The 21047-nt window shown below is 50.0% G+C and overlaps 1 protein-coding gene across 18 annotated transcripts in view; it reads right to left on the bottom strand.

The window, feature by feature from the left end:
* The window catches only part of LOC117231509 (ephrin type-A receptor 5), a 59737-nt gene that overhangs the window by 18685 nt on the left and 20005 nt on the right, over positions 1-21047 (bottom strand). The window lies entirely within an intron of this gene.

The following is a 21047-nucleotide window of genomic DNA, read 5'->3' as shown; positions in this document are numbered from 1 at the left end:
GGTCCAAAGATACACCGAGCGATATCCCGGTGCTATTTCGAGTCGGCTGACGAGTGTCGGCGCGTAAGGGGCGTAGCCGGGCAATGATCGTGAAGCAGACGAGCCGGCACGTCGGGTTATGGGCTCGCTGCAACGAGCCGGCGATCGAACGTGGGGTAAAATTGCGGATCCGCCGGCTTCGATCGTTCTGCATACTCGATGTAATTTTTCTCTTCCTGTTCGATCTCAACCCTCGCCGCTGCCTGATGCGGTTGGGGGATGCGCGCGAGTGGAACTGATCTTATGCTAATTCGTAAGAGGGAGGAAAGGGAACACAGAGAAGGACGAAAGATCCGCGTCTCGTTGCGTTCGTTTGTCCTCTCCGTCCTTCGAACTGCAACGAGAGAAAAGGAAGAAAAATAGCGGCTTCGTAAAATCGTCACGAATTAGCTCGGCGGAGGGTGAGGCCGAGGGGTTTGGCTTTAATATCGAAGGACCTGGTCGGCCGGAGCCCTCGACACACGCCCCTGGACCTGTCAGTTTGACGTATCGCAGTCGCAGGAATCCATTATATACTCAATTACTCGTCGTGACAGGGAACGTGCACACGAATGAGGCGCATCTGACGCCCTCCAGTGCAGTCGCGCGGCACCGATATCCGGACGAGACCTGCGCGTTCCGCGACCACGCAAAATTTAACGGGACATCGTCCTTCGGTTCGTCTACGCTTCGCTTTCCACCAAAGTCAGCTATAACGGACTTTCGCTGACTGTTTAGAAATAGTCGAGGAATTTCGGTAGCCCGTACAGATCGATCCCCGCGTACATGCGTAACGTGGACTAACGTAGAGGCGGACGCGAGAGGTGAACTACGCGTCGATTAAAATTTACGGGTCCACAAAGGATCCCAATAAAGTGGACGAGACGTCAACGTGCAGTTTTCGCAGCTCACTACGCGTAAGCGGCGAGCAATTTTTTGCTCGAGTTGCACGGTAGGTTGCATGCCGGCGAGAGCCTCGATCGAAGTCTCGTTAGCTATTTGAACTGGTTTTAGCATCGTCGCCGACCGCGGTTCCGCCGATCGACACGATATTTGGATAATAATCGAGTCCTCGGAACACGTCGATACACGAGCCGTACAATGGTCGTCCAGATGGTACGCGGCAAAACGATCTTCACCTGCCGGCGAACGGCTTTCCTACGACCATTGTGTTCGAGAGCTCGTTTCCCCCTCTTCCTTTCGCGACCTTTCACGCCCGCAGTTATTTTATCGGAATTGCCTTTCGATTCGGGGAAATATCGACGCGCGTACTCCCTTCCGCCTCTTCTGACCGAATATAAGGGGGGCTGGAGGAAGCCGCTCGTCGCATCCGCGTATCTGCCGCAGCAGAGTCGATCAGATTATTAAATTAAAAATACGATTCCCCGGCTAATCGAGCGTTTCCTCGGCCGACTCTCTCTGCCCGGTCAAATATTTTCACGGTCGTTTAGCCCGCGAACGATACCGCGTCTTGCAACCACGTCTAGCGCCAGACGTATGCCGTAAAAAAAATGCTTAAAATTCTTTAACGATTTAGAAACTTGAAAGAAAAAGAAATTCAGGTGTAACGAAAAAAATCGCACGCCGTTTACGGTAATAGAAAATGATCGAAATTACCATCTTTTTCCCGTTCTGAAACAGTGTGTAACGTCGAGGCGGAGATGAACGGAGATGAGCGGGTGCGCGACGCGGCCATCCCTTTTCCTGGCCAGAGAAATTGAGTTTCCGAGTTCGCTTTTCCCCGGGGGTGGCGTTTCTCCTGGCTCGTTCGACGCTACGCTCTCAGGCTACGTGCCATCTTTATCGCAATAATGAAACTGTGTTTATGATAATCCAACAATGGAACAATGTGGGTAACGACCGAGGGGTACGCTCCAGTCACAATGGCCCGCGGCTATGCTCTCTCACCTAGGAAGAAAGGCAACGAGAGAGGCGAACAGAGAGGAGAGAAGAGAAGAGAAGCCGGGACACGGCGCGGCAGAAGAGGGTCTTCTCGCTTCTCTCAACCGGGTTTCGTCTCCCGAATCTTAATTAGGAATTTCACGAGGGCTCGAGCACCCCGTGTCGCGTTCGCGCTCCGAGGAAACGGAAGAGGACACCCGGCCAAAAAAATAATGCCGCCTCGGCACCCTGTTCGATCGTCGCCAAGATAAGCTTCGTAGAGATAACACGACTGGGAAAACGGAGGAGAGCCAGTTGGTTTTTTTGTTCTACGAATGTTCCACCGTGTGTCCAAAAACATACTGTCCATAAAGTATTTACATGTCCTTCGTACCCCGATTTGCAGTAACTCGAGTATAACGAGTAGCTGTTTCGCGTCCGATATTGCGTATAAGCAACGCTGTACTTTGACAAAAATATCTACTGTTTTCTTTATAAAAGCGTGAAAAAATGCGTTTCTATTACCGGTAATTGGTAGAAAGAAAAACTCGTTATCGCGTTAATCGTAGCGCGAATTTTTATGCATCCGTGGAAAATACAAAGGTAGGCGAAACGCAACGAGAATGCGGTACGTAACGAGGATTTGTTGCGGACGCAGGGAGAAGATATATCTCGATCTGGAGCGAGTCGAATTTGGGATTTCGGAGAGTACTCGGACGAAGACGCGCGACATCGAATCCACCCTGCAGAATATCTGGGATGATATCTCCGTGGTCAAGGGGCCGTGAACAGAGGCGCGATACGAACGCAAGGAAAAACACAGCTCGCGGAATTGGAAATTCCCGTTAGTCACCTGCGCGAGTGAGAATTTTAATCCATCGTTGCGGGCAACTTTTATTTTTTTTCCGGTGGAATAACTTGGCAACGGTGGTCAGCAGCGCCTTTTCTTCGCAGCAATGATAAATTTCCGAATTAATCTCCTCGAAGAGTTCCGTGAAACTTTCGTATCCACGAAAGGACGGAAATTGCTGCTCCCTCGGGAAACTACCGCCAGAAGAGTATAACGGTGCTCGAAGAATCCATAACATAAAGTAGAACCCCGAAGCCGTAGGAAGAACAGAGGTTCTCGGATTCGCCTAACACCATACGCGTTTAAAGATTGGCGGATCTTTGCTCCTGCGAATCTTGGCATCGTTGTTACGTGGAATTTCCTGGAGCTCTTCCGCGTTATCAAAATTTACTCGGTTCTCCAAAGACTCGAACGATATCGCCAGACTTCTGCGAATACGTTGCTTGATTTCGACAAGGTGCATCTTGCTTGAAAACTCTGTGGGAACACGCGTCCACAGCCTATGATCGATGGTAACTGAGGGTACCACCCTCTTTGGTCTCGTCTTTACCCGTCGGTCTGGCTCGAGTCCATTATCAGCTGGATCTCGCGGGACGAAATTCTCGTGAAAAGACGCGCGTGGCGCCGGCGAGATTTCAACTGGTAGCGCATTAAGCCGTGCACACAGTTTGTCGCGGCACGTTCACGAACGCGCGCAGGGGAAGAGGAAACGCGACGAGCCACTCGACGACTCGTGTCAATAAACAGAGTTTCTCCTCTAACGACGCGGCCTAGATGACAGATATACGGGGATCTGGAGGCGCGCGAAGGAGAAGGAGGAAGCGAGCGAACGACGGACAAAGAGAACGAAAAGCAGCGAGAACCGAGTAGAAAAGAAAGAGGAGGAGGCGGTGGTGAAGGGGAGGTTGAAGAGGAAAAGGGACGAAAGAATAGAGAAGGGGAAATAGGAGGAGGAAAGAAGTAAGAAATGGTAAGAAGAGAAGGAGAGGACGGACGTGCGCAGGCAACGGCCTGCAGAAGCCCCGAAGGCCGTTCACATGAATACCAGTCTTTCCATTAGTACTCGAATGGAGGAGCCCAGGCCGATGCATGATCGATACTCGCAGATCCAATCTCGCTCGAGTCTGGTCCAATCGCGATCAAGGACCACCGCGAGATACAATGTAACCGAGCTATACGTTCACCCTGGTGCTCTTCCTTCCGTGGCCGTATTTTTTCCACGAGAATCACGTCCTTGCGAACCGCGAACTCGCGGTAACTTTTAAGCGTCTTTATCCCGAGGCGAGACTTTTGCATCGGAGGCGAGCGATTCGAAAAGTCGAAAGCTACTAGTCCCAAACGATACTCGCATCCCATTGCGACGTCCGCGTCTGATCGAGGACTCTCGTTAAAAAGGCAACCTGGCAGGCTCGTGTGCGAACTCGTAACAGCGAGCGTAGTAGCGTCGGAACAAGCGAAAAAGCATATCCAATTACTCGATAAGATATTTAGTGGACGGAACAAAGGCGTTCTACGTTGCACATTTCAGTCGTGTTGACAAAAGTGTGAATTTTTACAATCGTCGTCAGTGTAGTCGCTAGATTTACGTCACAACGAGCCGGAGACACCGTCTCGTACGGTAGCATGAATGGCGAGGTTGGATAATTTTAGGCGCGAATTTAGGCAAAACAACCGTCGGAGCGTTGCCGTATATATCTGTGTACCAGAATGTACCTGTATTATACTCTCGCCCCTTCGCAATGCTCGTCGTCCGTAGTCGAGATCGACTACAAGCGGAGTCTCATCTCGCGATTTCCAGGGTTCGCGCGAGAAAATCGGCCGAGAGCGAGGGCTCGTGCGTACGAGAGAAAAACGTGTACCGTACGTAGGTGCGAAGAAGAGAGCGATTACAGGGCGGCGAAAGCAGGCCAGGGTTTCTCGAAATATCGAGTGGACAGTAGTTTCTACTTTGCCTCGGTGGATTCTCGTTGCCGGTTTCCGCTCTACCCACTTTCCATCCACCACCTCTTCTCGGCAGGCTCGGAATATTAATGTCCCTCATATTTTATAGAACCACTCGGAGGGCACACGCTCTCCGTGTGCGTGCCATCCTCCTCCCTCGCTCATAAAGGACTAAAAATATATGTACGCAGGGTGTGCGCGAGCTCGGTAGATCCTTATCCGCGGGGACAATGACAAAACGAGCAAAGGTCGAAATACCTAGAGAAGTTAATTCGACTGTCGGTTCGCAGCTCCTCTTCGCTCTCTCGCCTCTCTCTTTTCCTCTTTTTCTCCCCCATTCGGTACTGTAGCGAGCCTTATCAGCCGCAACTTTTTATTTTCCAGCCGATTTCTCTAACTCAGACTGCTTTCCTCTCCGGTGTCGTAGATAATTTTAACGAGCGCCACATTTTTCTTTGGGAAATGACCCCTCCGCGGATTAGGAGGACCCGTTCCACGGACAGCGTGAAAAAGAACGAACGAAAGGACACGTCCGACTGCAAACGGTACTTTCGCTCTCTTTTACCAGCCACGGAACTTTTTCCTTTCTACGTTAGATTCGAAGCGACGCATCCTTTCTAGCGGGGGAGCAATGGCACGATGAGACGCGCCACTGGCGAATTGAAAGTAACAGGCAACGATACGAACCGCGGATATTTACGGATTTTCAGGGAATCGAAATACGCGACAACGTACGAAACGCGCGTGCTACCGAATAACGTAGGAAACATTCAAAACGGAATACCGTTCAAGTTGTATCAATCACCTCGACGCTCCGTTCGGCTAACGTCTTTCATTAAATTTTCCTCGTTGCGGTTGAAGACGTTTTTATAGCACACGGTAGCGTAATCGACACTGTAGCTCGTAGTTCTCGGCGCAATAAAATCGCGCGATATTATATGCAACTGCATGGGTTGATCGCGCGACGACGCGGACCAGCGATAACGAGCAGATTCCCTTCCTAAGATCGAATTACGGCTACTTTATCAACGGCGCGGTCATTTTATCACGCGTATCGAAACTTCTGCTTCCTGGTCGTAGTAGAAACGTGCGAATCGACCTTTACGTTGGCAAGCAAGTAGCTATTTCCACGATATTTTATATCTTTGTGAGAATGTCAGATTTTCACGTCGATTCGTATCTCCAAAATGAAATTGAACAGAAATATCTCAAGCGTTAAAGCTTAAAGCGCGGGGGAAAATTTTGTTATTTTCGCTACCGGCGCAAAGACCAGGAATTAGCTTCCGATAAAAATCAAAGGGCTTCCTCGGAGACGAAAAATGACAAAAATCTTTGCGCGTAAAACGAAATAGGCACAAGAGCCGACGAAATTACGCGATGACGGTAAATCGAAGGGGTGGTGTCTTCTCTCTCCGAAATGCCAGTTCCGTGGGTGCCGTTGATTGCGTTCCTGCCGTCCGTCCGACACGTATCCCGCTACCCTCCGTGTTCCTTCTTCAGCTTTCGTCGAGTCAGAACACGCCGAGGTTTTCCAAATTGACTTTCGCCCCTGCTGTCAGTTCGCGTTCCTCCTTGTCGTAGGAGGCACGTAAACTTTGGTATGCGTGTCTCGTTCCGAGGGAAAACTGGTGGAGCACGGTGCTCATTTCGGAGCAACAATGCCACGAGATGAATCATCGATTCCAGCTAAAAGTACGCGCCGACGGTTAAGATGTGTTTGTGCGGGCAATACTCTCGCGATAGCTGCGAGGGATCTCGTTGTGGCGCAAGGTTCTTTTGAAGGGGGTCGAACCGCGGTGCCAATCCAACCGGTACCGAGAGTGCAACCGGCCGAGACCCCTTCGACAAATTGGCAATCCTCCTCTCTCTCTCTCTCTCTCGCTCTCTCTCTGTTCCTCACGGGATACGCCAAAACTCGAGTGTCCTCGGCGTAGCCCATGGATCGTTTCCTTTGCGTTCGTAGCGTGCCGCTTCGAAATTTCCCAAGACTACTTTTATCGATCATCGAACGGTCGAGATGACTATCCAAACTCGGGCAGGTGGTTTCTTTCTTCGTCGTGCCTGCGAGGTTCTAGTCAGTGTGCTAGGGGCTGCGCATTTTCCCGACCGACGAAAATTTTATTACTCCCTGCTACGAGCGTAGCTAGAGCTGAAACGGCCGCGTTTCCATCCACCAAGTTCGTGGCCCGGGCCAATTCAATTGCAGGCGACTCTGCAGCGAGCAACGGAGTCGCTACTTTTTCTCGTTGCGCTCCAACTTTTTCGAAGGGTCTACCGTGCTCCCACGTGACCTCACGGTTGATTTAACCGCTCTCTTCTCTACCCGCTGTATCCATTTATCCCGCTCTCTACCCTTCCTTCTCCTTTTCTTTGCTACATCGAGGCAACCAGGAAGAGAGAGAGAGAGAGAGAGATTGCGCACCCGTGACGCTTTCTCTTCTTCTCTCCTTCCTTTCGATCCCCTTGTCTATATTCGTCTTTCTTTCGCTGCATCTTCCCCATGGGCAACGTGGTCACGTTCCAGTCGCTATGGAAACCGGGCCGAATCGAGATGGAAACTCACCACCCCTTCTCTCTATATCCCTCTTTCTCCCTTTCCCGGTGTTTCTCCGCCGCGCCTTCTCTTCGTCACGTATTCCGCTCTCTAACCTTCTTCTCTGTTCCGATCGCGCTCGCGCTTTCCATCTTTCTTTAATCCAACATCGGCGCACAGCCTGCTTTCGTCGTCCGCCACCGCCGCTGTCCCTTGCCTGCCCGATCTCTTCTCACCCTCTCACTCGCAGTCGCCCGGTCTCGTTAGTTTAACCCACGCGCACCGAATCGTAATGGCAAACGTACAGATACATTAGGAGAGGCTTTGCCATCCTGGATACCCGATGGTAGACAGACAGCTCCGTTCAAAGCCACTGCCGTTCCCCGTTCTTCCGTTTCCTAACTTCCCTTCGTTCGTCCTCCCCTTCGTCTCGTGTTTGCGCGCCTTTTCCTACGCGCTCTCGGTCGTCTTCGATCCAGTTCCGATCGTTTCGACGAGTTTAACCCCTTCGCACCAGAGTGCAACGAACGCGGAGGTCCGGAGAAGTAGCTCGAAGACCGGATTAAATGCGAGCGCGGTGTGCAATCAAACCTCGTAAATCGGATTTTTACGTTACAAACGAGTGGCAGACGCCAGAGTTAACCATTTCGCGGCATAAATCTCGCCAAGGGGCAGCAACTCCACTATTTGAATAACTCCGTCTCCGTGCCAGGAATATCGGGACGATTTAAACCGAGTCAAGGAACAGTCGTATATACAATATTATATTTTCGGTTGAAATTAAATCTCCATCCGATCTATTCCGTGATGTACATAAAATTCGTGGTTACCACGAAGGTCGAGTGGCTTAGCCGAGACATCAGAGAGGCCGCGGGATCCCCGACTGTTTAACTTTCGAAACGCATTCGACCTATCCTCTCGGCGAAAGAACTCACGTACGTAAGTACCTTAATGCAGCTTTGGGCATTGTTCGGTTCGTGGAAGATGAAGAAAAATAACAGGAAGAGAGCGCGCGAGAATCGAGTTAACGACCGCAATCGTAAAGCATCGAACCACTTTAAGCCGAAGCGTCGAAGAGTTAAGCTGCGAGCGAGAGTGGTGCACAATCTGATCAAAGCGCCGCGTCGGAATTATTCCGTCTGCGATCTTATTAATTCGTCGTGAATTCGAGATGCGTGGAAGGGGGCGGGGGAGGGAGAGAGAGAGAGAGAGAGAGAGAATGATACGAAAATGGAAGGAACGAGAAAGTTCAGAAGGTTGAATTTATGCTGCTAGTGACTCGAGGTGGACCCATCCGGGGCGGGCGCGCGTGCGTTTGTATGCTTCGTACTCGTCAGGCTGCCCTCTTTCTCTTTGTGCCGCGGGAAAAGAGGAAAGGCGCGGATTTTAGTATTCACGTTGCTTGTCATTTTTATGATTTTAATTCCTGGAAATTACTTTTGAGGTCGCGCGCTCTGGTAAAAAGGTTCGCCAGTGATGTTTTACCGGAGAGTTTGATATTTCCACCGTCGAAAGGAATTTTGTTCCGAGAGAAACGCGTTGACAGGAAATGCATCGCGGCCTTTCTTGATATATCGTATATCGAAAATATCACGCGACGCACGGCTGAATTTCAAAGCGAGCTAGAGAAGAGAGGAGAAAGAGCGTCATGGCGAGGAAAAAAATTTATTTGGACGGCGAGAGACCCGTGAAAGGAGAATCGAAGTACGACGAACGACGGAATACGAGGCTGCATGCCCTCGAGAATGTACCGAGGCCCGATGTTTGCGCAAGAGTCGTCCTGCACGCGGACGGTTCGGGTTTGATGCAGCTTTCATTAATCCTCGCGAAAGGGGCAAGCACGCCGCTGGAGATTGACACGCGCGCATAATGCTTTGCCTGCACGCGTCTGTCCCTCCGAGCGGGCTTCCAGAGAACCGTTGTTATTCAGCCACCGTAGAGACATTCGTTTCTCCAGCATCGTCGTCGTCGTCGTCGTCGTCGTCGTCGTTGTCGTCGTCGTCGTCGTCGTCGTCGTCGTCGTCGTCGTCGTCTTCCGGATAGCTCGAGCTAGGTCAGGATTTATCCGCGATCATGGAAAACGCGGAAGAACGTACACGTCTAATCCGCAAAGACGCTTTCAACGAGTTATTTGAAAATATCAAAGAGACGTTAAAGGAATATCAAGGACCCGATGTTACGTTCGTGTAACACGCTCGATTCGACTGTTTAAAGTGGGCAAATTTTCGCGAGTCGTGGGTCACTTTCTTTATAACGGCAACACGCCTTTCTTTACGTCTTACAGATCGTCGAGTTGAGAATGGCAAAGTACGAAATATCGTAGACAACAGGTGAGACGGTAAAACACACGCCTGTAGCGTAAATCGAGATTGGATGGTTTCCTTCGGTTGCCGATCATTCGCGGAATAAAAGAGCTTCCTCGAGACGAAAACACCGACGAAGCGTAATCGAGGGGTTAGATGTCGGGTAAATCGGTAACAAATTTTTCATCGGCGTGTACCTTGTGCATGTACGCGAGCCGATGAATAAAAGACGACGGGAAAACCCATAAAGAACGCGGTTCGTTGGTCGCATTCGCAAGAACCGAGGCCGATCTCTCCGTGGCCGAAGACCGGCGCGAGGGAGGAAGAGATCCTAGCACGGTGTGTGGATCGTAATCCCTTGTCTCGTTGTATACGATATACGCTCGCAGTATATTTCACTGAATTCTGCCGGTAGAAGTCTTTTAGAAGCCCTTTGCGCTTTCATAGCCAACCTCGGCCAGACGATTGATGCAGAAAACTGCAATAAGCAACGAACCGTGCCTTTTCCCTCTTAATTAACGCGCGCGCGTTGTACTTTACGACGATCGTACGTTTGTACAAAAAACGAAACGGTTGTTACGAAAATAACAACCGTTCACATTGTAATAAACTTTAGGCTAATTAGACGAGGCCGCGTCGCAACTCGCTATTATCTACCGTAAATTCGTTATAACGCTCGCTAATAAACGCTCGTCGAATTTCGCGCGACGCTTCGAAAGGCCGACTAAAATTCGACGGATACTCTTTTGCATCTAATTGCTGCCATCGAACGACGAGAAAAGTCTCGCGGCAGAGATCACACGATACTTAAAACTGTGTCAAACTGTGTCGCGCTCGAACAGAGGTCGACGACTCGTGGCCTGCGATCATCGTGACAATATCGAGGGACAATCGGCGGACGATCGAGCTCCATCCATCACGAAATCCTTTGGCCCCTCGTCAAAGGGAAATTCACGATGTAAACATCATGGGGGTTCGCGGTCCAACGAGAACGAAGAAGAAGAAGAGAGGAGGAGAGAGGAGAAGTAGAAGCAAGAAGAAGAGAAGAGAAGAGCACGTGTCGCGATGTAAATTCGTTGCGACGAGTGGTCGTGATTTAAAAATTAAATCTTAATCGAGTGGAATTCGGCCCACACGCTTAGTAACGAGGATGATCTTGGCCAAACGCTGGCGCACACTGTCCAACAGCGTAATAAACGAACGCTCGCGTAGATTGGTTTGGATAAGCTATAGATCGTGCTCTTTGCTCCCTCTTCTCGTCCCTCCTTTTGTTTTCTTCTTCTTCGTCTTCTCCTCCGTCTTCCTGACTCGACCGCCTGAAATATCTCAGCCAGTTAAAACGCTATCAGTTCTAATAAACGATCGTTCGTCTGTTTCGTCCTCTCTGGTGTATCGTTAAACCCGAACAGCATGCCGTAGGTGAGGACAACGCCGGTGCAGGCGGCAGCAACGCCAGAAGAACAAAAGGGACACGCTCTCGTAGAGAGGCCGGTCGTTTAAGAAAGATAGAGAAAGCATAAGTTTTTTTAACCTGCACGGTCACGCGATACGAAAGGGATCGACACCACTGATTCAGACGTCGAGATCGAAGCAGATACGACAGAGGCCGCGATGACGACGCCCCGATTCCTTGCCACTTTCGATAAAAGATAACCCGACAAACTCTTTCCAAACATCTTCGCCAACAGCGACGAGTCTCTCGCTGGTTTTCGTTTCACGACAGTCGGTTTAACCATTAAAAGGGCGCGAACAAATATTTTGCTCGACCGAGGTTTACCGCTTTTAAATCAGCACCGCAGTCGACGCGCAAAAATTCTGCCTTACGTCACCCCGCGTCGAAAGAGGAGCAGAGAGTACGAAGGAATAAAACGACGACCCATCGCGATGTCGTGAAATCTCGAAACGCTATCGACCGAAAAAGAAGCAGAAAGAGAGCGGAAAGAGAGAGAGGGATGCGGGATGATTAATCCCGTGGAAACGGTCTGACGCTCGTGTGACCGATGGCGTGTCTCCGAGTAACCCACCTCTATTCTCTCGTTTGGCTCGGGGGATTAATTCCAGGGGATTAGCATTAATTTCGTTCCATCCGAGGTTGGTCGAGCGTCTCCGTACGTCGAGGGGCTATCGACGAAAGCGAAAACGGAATTTCGGAAGATTCGACCGGTGGATGGAAGCCCGAAGGAAGAACCAGATCGCGTACCGGTGCGATGGAAAAAATTGCCTCTTGCGATCGCGAGAGGAACCCTATCCTCGTTCTGCCTGCTGCGAGATCCGTTAGGCGATCGGACAAATCGTTTCGACCGCGTACGCCTGGCTCACGAACGGCTGGATTCGCGTGTCGTTGAACCGGGCTTATTTTTCGTTTCGAAGCTCTGGTAATTATCACGGGAACGTTCACGGGTAGCGCTTCGAGGGCGGCTAGATTTACGACACTGCGAATTCCACGAATTTACGACGTTCCCTGCAAAAACGATAAAGTATCGAAGAGAACACCGGGGGTTGGAACAAACGAACGAACGAACGAACGTGGATACTAGAGCGGCAATTAAACGGTACGATTAACGAGCGCGAAAAGCGGCTTTTAACCAACGACAGGCGGTGCGAAAATTTCTGATAGAAAATAGCGAATAATCGTGGTTCGATGGAATCGTGGCGGGACGCGAGAGCGCGACTTCCTGTCAAAGAGCGAAACGCATGAAAAACATGGCCTCTCCGCGGACCTGTTCTTCCTTTTTCCTTCGCCTTCCACGTTCTTCTTACGCGCTACTTCCACACCTCTCTTTCCGTCCTGTGACGAGAGCGGTACACGGTCGGATAGTCACGAGGGACAGGATGAAATAAAGGACCGACGATGCAGATCACGCGACAACGATCCAGTCTTGACCGAAGACGATCCGAGGATCGTACATCTATCGAGTGTCTCGATAAAACGTCTCGGCTCATCGACTGCGAGGAAGCCGGAGACCCGGTGGAGAAGCACGAGCAACACGGAGGGAACGTTCTCGTCCTTGCCTGTCGTCAGGCGATTCCCTTCTACGTTGATGCTTTCTTATCCATTAAATCCGTATTCTTTTCCCTAGCGTGGCGTTGCATGCGCCGTCGTCCGAGGATGCGCCTTTAAAAAACCAATCACCGATGCATCCGCGATTAATGCTATCGCATCACGAACGTACAACATCGGCGACTGTGGGCCGCGTGTAAATCGATGGATGCGTAATAAACGCGTTAAAAAATAGCCAAAGGGGGGAGGGAAGATGGTTCGACGGACGTCCGATGCATGCCGCGAGGAAAAGACGAGACGATGTTGCGCACGGTGGATCGTTGCACGAGGGAGAGAAGTTGCGCGTACGCAGGATCGGTGCGCGAACAGGCGAGAGAAAAAAGAAGAGAAAAGGAACGAGAGAAGCGAGAGGCCTCCTCTCTTCTCTCTACCTGCTGCCGCGGAAGGCCTTAACGACGCAATCACCGGATAGCTTCGCCGTGATAAAAATCCCTCGGCGAAACGACGCCGGGCCACAAATCAGCAAACAGATGCGTAAGCGCGACTCCTGGGTCAGGCCCGGTTACCGAGCATCGATCCAGCAGCTTCGGTAACGACCGTGCTTCTCCACGATTTCGGACGGGTTTCGCGTCCCAGGACAGTCTCGTAATTGCGTATAACCTAACCACCGCCAACAGGAGAGTAGTCGTCGCTACGTCCGCCGACGACTCGTCTTTCCGCGATTCTTTTACCGCTTCAGCGGCAGTTTCTCGCGTTTCTGGCTAATCGCGTTTCGAGGAATTATCGCGTTAATCCGACCTTTCGAAGTGGCGCGTTCGTACTAAAAAAAAAAAAAAAGAGGGGGCTTAGGTCGGCGTTAGGTTGGCATCGAGGCGACAACTTTTCGGTAGTTTGACAAATATCGATTCGAGATCCATCAAAATTCAATCGTCAATCGTCGATCAACGTTTCAGTCAATCGTCCAAACATGTTCACCCGCTTAGCTTTTAGATACACCACGCATTTTCCACGGTTTGCTTATACATATTTACGTTCTGAGCAAACATTTCAAAGCGACTCTCGTCTTTTCTTCCAACTATCCGTTGCTGAGATAACGCTATCTTAGGTCTGTAAACGAAACATATGTTTTCTCCGGAAGACACGAGAATACACACACCGAGAAATGTATTTGGTATAGAGACCGGGTCTCTTAACACTGGGAAAAAGGATTCGAGCGCGATCAAAAAAGATAGAAAATGTCGTTTGGATCGATCAGACGAGAACGAGTTATATCACGCGCAACAATATGTAAATTTCCGTCTCGAGTTTCCTTTCATCTGGAATTTAGAACGAGATTTGTATTTAAGAGCACGAATCGCTACGTTTGGTCGTGTAATACGAAGAGGTTAAGAAGATGGGTACGGAGAAAAGGATTGCGCGTTTATCGATCGAAGCGAGCGATTTTGTTTCGTTCAGCGGTGCCTCGATGAGAAATCTGTAATCGATACTTTTCGATTCGATGGCCGTACGTATACACGCCTTGGCCACGATGGTCCGCGAGCTTGGCGACATTTTACGAGCCGAAAAGACGTGTACGTTCGGCAATTCGAGAACTCGACGGCCCGAGTTTTACAATTTCCTGGACACCAGCCTCGATCCCGGCTCGATTAATTCCGCCGAGGACCGATAACTCGTTCGCTTAATTTCACCCGTGCACGATGTTTCGTTTTCCGTCTCCAACGACTCTCGACCACGAGGGTCCTTCGTCGAGTACGATTATATTCGATTTTGCGTAATATTGCAGGTCGTAGGACGAAGAAAACAGAGAGAGAGAGAGAGAGAATAACTGGATACGCCGAGAGACACCGAGAGCAGCGCGAGAGTAACGCGAGAGCGGTAAAACTGCATGTTCGTTCGAGAAAGGAACGGTTGACTCACGCTACTTGGAAGAAACGGAAACTCGATTACGATACCAGGAACCCGATCGGTTTCGATTGGCAAAATCGAGCCATACCGTACCGCCGCCTTTCTACAGATAAACGGGATAACGATAAACGGGGTTGATTACGGGACGTCCCATATCTGAGACAAGTGGTTCTCGAATTTCAGTCTCGGAGAGTCGATAAATCATCTAGGAAAAAACGAGGCTCGTTTGCCGGACATGGTCGCGAGCGATGATAATTCCGAAGCTCCGCGGATCGTCGACTCGTCTCGATAACGACAGTCACCGAGAACCGATCGATCCTGAAGAGAGAGTTGGGATCCTGACGCGCCACCAACGACGAATTACGTAGTTGGTTTTTTAGCGGTTGACAGGTCGTACAGGGGTGACACTCGGTCGGTCTTTACGTAAGCAAAAAGGAAGGGAGAGAATAAATCATCCACTTATCTGGCTAATAAATATTTAGCTAATAGCCAGCTAGTTATTCTAGACACGCCCCCGAAGGTAACCCGATATTTATTATTCCCGTTCGGCGCCCCGAAATGTTCACAGCTGTACGATTATTGTGCTCCACCCGGTACACGTCCGGACCGAAAGACACACGCGCCTGTCTCCACCCTCCTATTTATGTAGTCTTTTTATGAGCTACGGGTAATTACTTAGGCGCCCGGGCTATCTCCATAAAATCGATCTACGAGCGATATCGGCTTTCCCGCCTTGACGACATATTCCTCCAAAAATTCTTTTCCCTTCCAAACGTTTCGAAATGCCTGACAGGGGACGCTCGATAATTAATACAGCACGGATATATTTATTAGATTCGGAGTTATTAGATTCGCCTAATATTCGACATCGCCGACGTCTTGAGATCTCGCAAGGAAACGGAATAATCGAACTTGTCGTATACGATCATCGCGGGAGAAGAATGCGTTTTCGTCGATCCTCGGATTTCAACGTAATTGGAAACGAAGGTAATTCGATGGATCGAGGGACGTTACGGCGTTAGAAATAGTCGATAAATCGACGAATTCGCTCGTCGCGAAAGGACTTTTGAAAAATTCAACGACGGAACAAGCAACGACGACGTCGATAAAAATTGACCCGAACCCTTTGCCTCCCTCGTAAGTCGAAGATCCTTCGTTAGGAGATACTGGCCCGGAGAAAAAATTCCATTGTGGAAGAAGCGGATTAACGAGCGTTTTATTTCTAGGGCGTAAAAACGACGAAGGTTCGTTGAAGCGAGAGCGGAGAAAGGAGGCGAGGCGATGACTCATTCGTTTGAAAATTTGCGAGAAACCCTGCCGAACGAGTGTCGCTACCGGTATGCAAAACGCGAATATATACGCGGACAAGGCAACGTGGACGAGAAGGGCGCGCAAGTTGGCTCGCCAAGTGTTTTCTCGCGCGTCGCATCGCTTCGCATTCCGGGAAGGCGATCCTTGACGAGCGAGAGCCCCCGAAGACGCGGTTACCCGAGTCACATATCACCACGTGACGTCCTCAGAATTTCGCATCCGAGGAGCGCATTTAGATGCAGATACGCCTGCGGTTAAAAAGACCAACCCGGAGAGAACCGACGATGAGCCACGGACCCGAGAAGCAAAGAGAGGGTGGTGGCGAGGGTGAAAGACAGAGAGAGAGAGAGAGGAGAGCGAGGAGAAAGAGCGAGCAAGAGGAAAACGGAGTTCGCGAGCAGAGTGGAGGAGCGGTCGTTCCAACGCGAGTTGAACAGAGGTGAACGAGGAGGATGAAGATGAAGGAAACGCGAGATGAAACGGTCAGATAGAAACTCGAGTGCCACGTGCGAGCGGAGTAGACCTTTTCGCCAGAAACGATGCAGACACGATCACCACGTTTCATCGACTCGAAAATGAACTTGGCTGCCGGCTTCTCCTCTGCATGATCAACCAACGATACGGAGGATCCTCTTTCGGAAGCTACGTTTCTCATTTTACATATTTCTTTTTTTTTTCCTTTTTTCTTTTTTTTTTCACGCTCCACCAAACGGGCCAGTTATCGCGACAGAGTACCGTTAGTTGGTCGCTAGTTCACGTTCGTTTCAGTGAACCCCTTCGAAAGTTAAACGAAACCGAAAACTCGAACGAAAATGTACCTCGATCGGCCGTGCATTTGAATATCCTTCTCGTTGTTCCCGGCCCGGGAAATGATTTAAATATTCCGTCGAACGAGCTCTCGATCGCGTTCTCATCCTCCTCCTCCTCCTCCTCCTCCTCCTCCTCCTCCTTTCCCTATCACGAGTCGCTCGAACCGTTCTATCGAAACTTTATCTCCGTGAAAATAAATCGCGTCGCGTACCTCTTTGTGACTGCTATCGAGGATTTTTCTCGATGTTCCCGTAGATTGGATGTCCTCGATTGGTACACGCCGTCGTGTGTATACCACCTCCGATAATTTACATTAACGAGGCACCGAGTATAAAGTACACGGAAACGTACGACTTGTGTTTCCCAAAATTGTCCCATCATTGTTTATTGGACTTTCTAAACGTTCCCGGCTCTTCTCCTACGCGCGAGGATTACATGACACCAGGAAACGAGTGGAACGGTCGCTAAACCGACGATAAATTTTTCCAGGAAGAAAGATCGGAGATCTAGCCAAGGTTGTTGTACCTCTTCGCCTCTTCTCGGTCTTCGAGTATCGATGGACTCGAGGAAGAAAAGAAACGCTTTGGATCGACTCGACGGAGGAAAAGATTCCAAAGATAGCTTGGCGTTGTCGGCTCCCTTAATAACGGGATGATGCGTTCCCTTCGATGTCAAAGATGGAAATGAGGTAAACTCGAAGGGTCGAGGAGGTCGAGAAGAGTGCGCGACAGTCCATCCGTGTCTGTTGATCGAGTGACTGGGAACTCGAGCGTTCTCGATTAATTCGAGTCGAGGCCTCTTTTCTCTTTTTCTTTCTGTTTTGTTTAAGGTCTCGGTGTGTTCTCGAATTCTCGAGAACGAGGGTGGCACGCGGCCTCTTTGCAAGGTCCTGCAGGCGAGATCAGTGGAACACGGAGAAGGAGAGAGAGAGAGACAGAGAGAGAGAGAGAGAGACAGTATCTTCGAGATCCCTTTATAGGAGTTTCGAGGTTCACCAACAACGCCATCAAAGCGACGTCTCGCTTCGCCACGCACGCCAACCCTTCTCTCCCCATCAGGTTGTTCAAATACTCCGAGCTAATTCTGTTTGGCTTGTTTGTTCTGACGCTGTTCGCCCTTTCTCTCTACGGCCCTGTATATTAATAACCCCCATACTAGTCGTACTTATTATGCGGGGACTTTGGACTTTGATTCTCGAAAGCAAAGCGATTAGAACTGGCGTAAGGAAACCGGTAAACAAGTCGCTTCGTCCACTACGCGACCTCGACTTCCCTGGTTAATTAACCCTTTCTTGCGTATTGTTCGATCCACAGAGATCTTTCGAAGGGACTGTCGCGTACAACCTTCCGTTCCTTTCGTTCGCCTTTGCCCATATTTACTTTTACACGATGCTCCTAATAAAACCTTCGTCGATTGCGAAGCAGCTACGTTCGTGCACTTTCTCGCTCGATAAACGCGATCGTAGTTCCACTGTAAAAGCAATAATCTATGTCCTATCATCGTTTTTTCACCAATTTTCTAACTACTAATTTTTTAATCGACTGTTCCAGCGATCATAAGCCGGGGCAACATACATTTTTATAGCGCGACAAACCTTGTCCCGATTCGTATCTAGCTTCTACCGACGAGGTTCTTTCGTTTGACTTCGGATGACGCAGATTTCTACATTTCAAGTCGACAGACTGTCACCAAAATTAACATTCGTCATCGTCGCTCCGTGCTTCTTCCTTCTGTCATCTCCAAGTGTAATACAATCTACGTATACGTATGTGTTTTACAGGTTCGTACGTTTAAAATCCCCTGTACTTGGTTCATCAATTTCTCAAAATGCAAGCTGACGATAACGTGTAACGCGCGTTAAAGCAGCGAATAACTCGTAGGTATCCTCGATTTGAAAATAGCGAGCTACGATATATATAAATTTTCCAATTCCCAGACAATGCTGTCGAAAGTTAAGTATAGTAGGACGCAGGCTTCTTACCACTACCTGATACGTACATGACAAACGGCATCGATCTACGATGCAATGCAATCGACCATTGCCGATTCGATAATACGTGTCGTTCTTTAAATAAATAAGCGAAGATGCATCATCGACGAATCTGAAGATAAACTACTCGGGATGTGCTAATCTCCGTTCCGAAGAACTCATTGGGCGGTCTTAGAGAGTTCGGTTTTAGGGAACGAACGCGATTTATCTCGCGTCTGGTTCGCGCGATTCTTTCGAAAAGCCATTGGTTAAGAGAGGATCAAGAAGCCGAGAAACCACTTTAGGAGGATTTCTCAGGACCTTTGTCCGATCGCCGGGATACCTGGAACCGAAACGTCGCGAGGAAAATAATTCTACGGAACGAAATACGCGCGGAGATTGACTTTAGGACGATCCAAGGATTGTCGCGAGAAAGATAATTCTGCTAATAACTAATAAGCTTGGGGCGACATACGCGCGAAGATTGATTCGAGATTGCCGAGAGTAACCTCTTTCGTCGTCTTTTTTCGATCGATACCGACGAGCTAAGAATCCATGGAATTCGTAGGGTGAGCCGTTGTTCTTAGAATCGTCGCGCGTAATCGCCGAAGAACAAGAGAACGCGCGGTCGATAATCGCGTATAATAAAATGTTTACAGACAACTTGGTAAATATCGAAACGAATCGGCCAGGAAATCACCGGCGGGTGGCCGTTGATCGTTTGCGTCGATCTATTCCGATGACGTCAAATCCGAGTCGTTCGATCCGATCGCGACGAGCTAAAACCTCCGAGAGTTTCACGGGTAGCCGTTCCGCTTGTTTATCAACGATACGCATTGTTCGATTGGCTACGCGTTTCGTTGGTGCAAAAATAAGAGACGAATACGTCGTGACAAGAATGGAACAACAGGACTGTCGCAAGGAACATGTTCGAACATCACTTTGTACCGAATACTACCGCGGAGTAAATGCGACTAACTGGTAAAACTGGCGAATCGACAAGCTACTACGAGCCTATGCTATATCCTACGTATCCTACGTATCCTAGGATCTATATCCTACGTACGTTTCTCTCGTATGTCGCGGTGGAAGAAATTTCTGCACGTGGTCACCGATTCATGGCCGTGGATCGTCGAGTAATAGGCGCGCGCGTGCGAAGTAGAAACTATGGAAAAAACGGTCGAGCCATTTTCCAGAACAAGGTGTAAACTACGCCGCAGATAGATCCTTGAGATCATAGGAAAGCCGTGAACACATATTTGGACGCTCCAGTGGCGTTCCTCGCGCGCTGCGACTAAATGTAGACAGAAGAGGTGCGAAGCGAACTCGAGTACTTGACGATGAGCATAAGGCCTGCTTTTTTTCCCTGACGTTACAAGGAAAAAATCGGGCTTCCGTGCACACGAGCGGGTGCGCGTTTCTCTGATCCCGTTCCCGAGAGGAAGCGGAGAACGTTTAGCAGCTAGTAAAATCAACAGCAAACTCAAAGAACCTTTTCAAACGGAACGTTTCGCTGTTCGATTAGCGTTGCGGCACTAACGATCGACGCGCTGAAAGCCACGGGAGAAAAAGTGGACGAGAACCACGACCGATATCTTTTCAGCCGTCCCGTTCCCGATTTCGACGTTTGTTAAATCGAACGCGAAATAACGAGGTTATGGCCGACCGATAATTTGGTTCGTGCCCTCGCCAATACGGAACCATCGATTAATTATCGCTAGTTCTCGCAGAGACGCTAGAGCAGACTTTAATCCGGCTACTATCGATCGGTGCGAGCGTGCAATCGAGAAAGAACGGAGGCAAGGAAAGTCGAACGGATATCGACCGAGCTACGAAGCTCGTAGCGTAACAAGCGGTCCGCGCGGTTTATCGTCACCGATAAACTTTGCGAGGTGACGCGACGCGGCGCGGATATTTAGCGGGCGACACCCACGTAGGGTCGTCTCGCCGGGTCAGGACGAAATTTTCAACGGCGCTCGTAACGAAAGTACGCGTTCTACGACGTTAAATAAACGCATCCTCTCCTTGTCTCTCTCGCGGCCGCGCTCCGCTCGTTCCTCTCCTCCCTCTATCTGGCGGCCGTCTCTCTAATTTGTCCGTTCAAACAAAAAGCAATTTGTTACCCAGCGGACTGACTCTTGGTCCGGCGGTGCGCGTCCCGCGCGAGAGACGAGCACACGGAAAGAGAGAGGGATTATCGAGGAGCGAAGGAAGATGGGACGCGAGAGGAAGAGAGAGGGACAACGTGGACGCGCGAGCAACGGAGAGAGAGCGAGAGAGAAAGCAGAGGAGGTGCTGGCTGTGCTCGGTGGTGAAGGAGGTGGAGGAGGAGGTAGTGGCTGATTTAAACCTGTCTGGCGGCCCGCTGCGCGCTTAACAACTGAAAAACAAACATGGCGCCGAGAGAGCGCACCGGCCAGCGGGAGCCCACGTATGTCGCGCGTACCGAGACTATAAAGTGCTTCTGGTACCCCCGGAACCCGCTGTTCTTCCTCCAGCGTGCCCATTTTGTCCCCACGGATGCT

Source organism: Bombus vosnesenskii, unplaced genomic scaffold, assembly GCF_011952255.1.
Source record: "Bombus vosnesenskii isolate JDL3184/JDL3185 unplaced genomic scaffold, Bvos_JDL3184-5_v1.1 scf7180000013263, whole genome shotgun sequence".
Taxonomy (NCBI): domain Eukaryota; kingdom Metazoa; phylum Arthropoda; class Insecta; order Hymenoptera; family Apidae; genus Bombus; species Bombus vosnesenskii.
The sequence above is the reverse complement of the archived record's forward strand: the minus strand, read 5'-3'. Positions and strand labels throughout refer to the sequence as shown.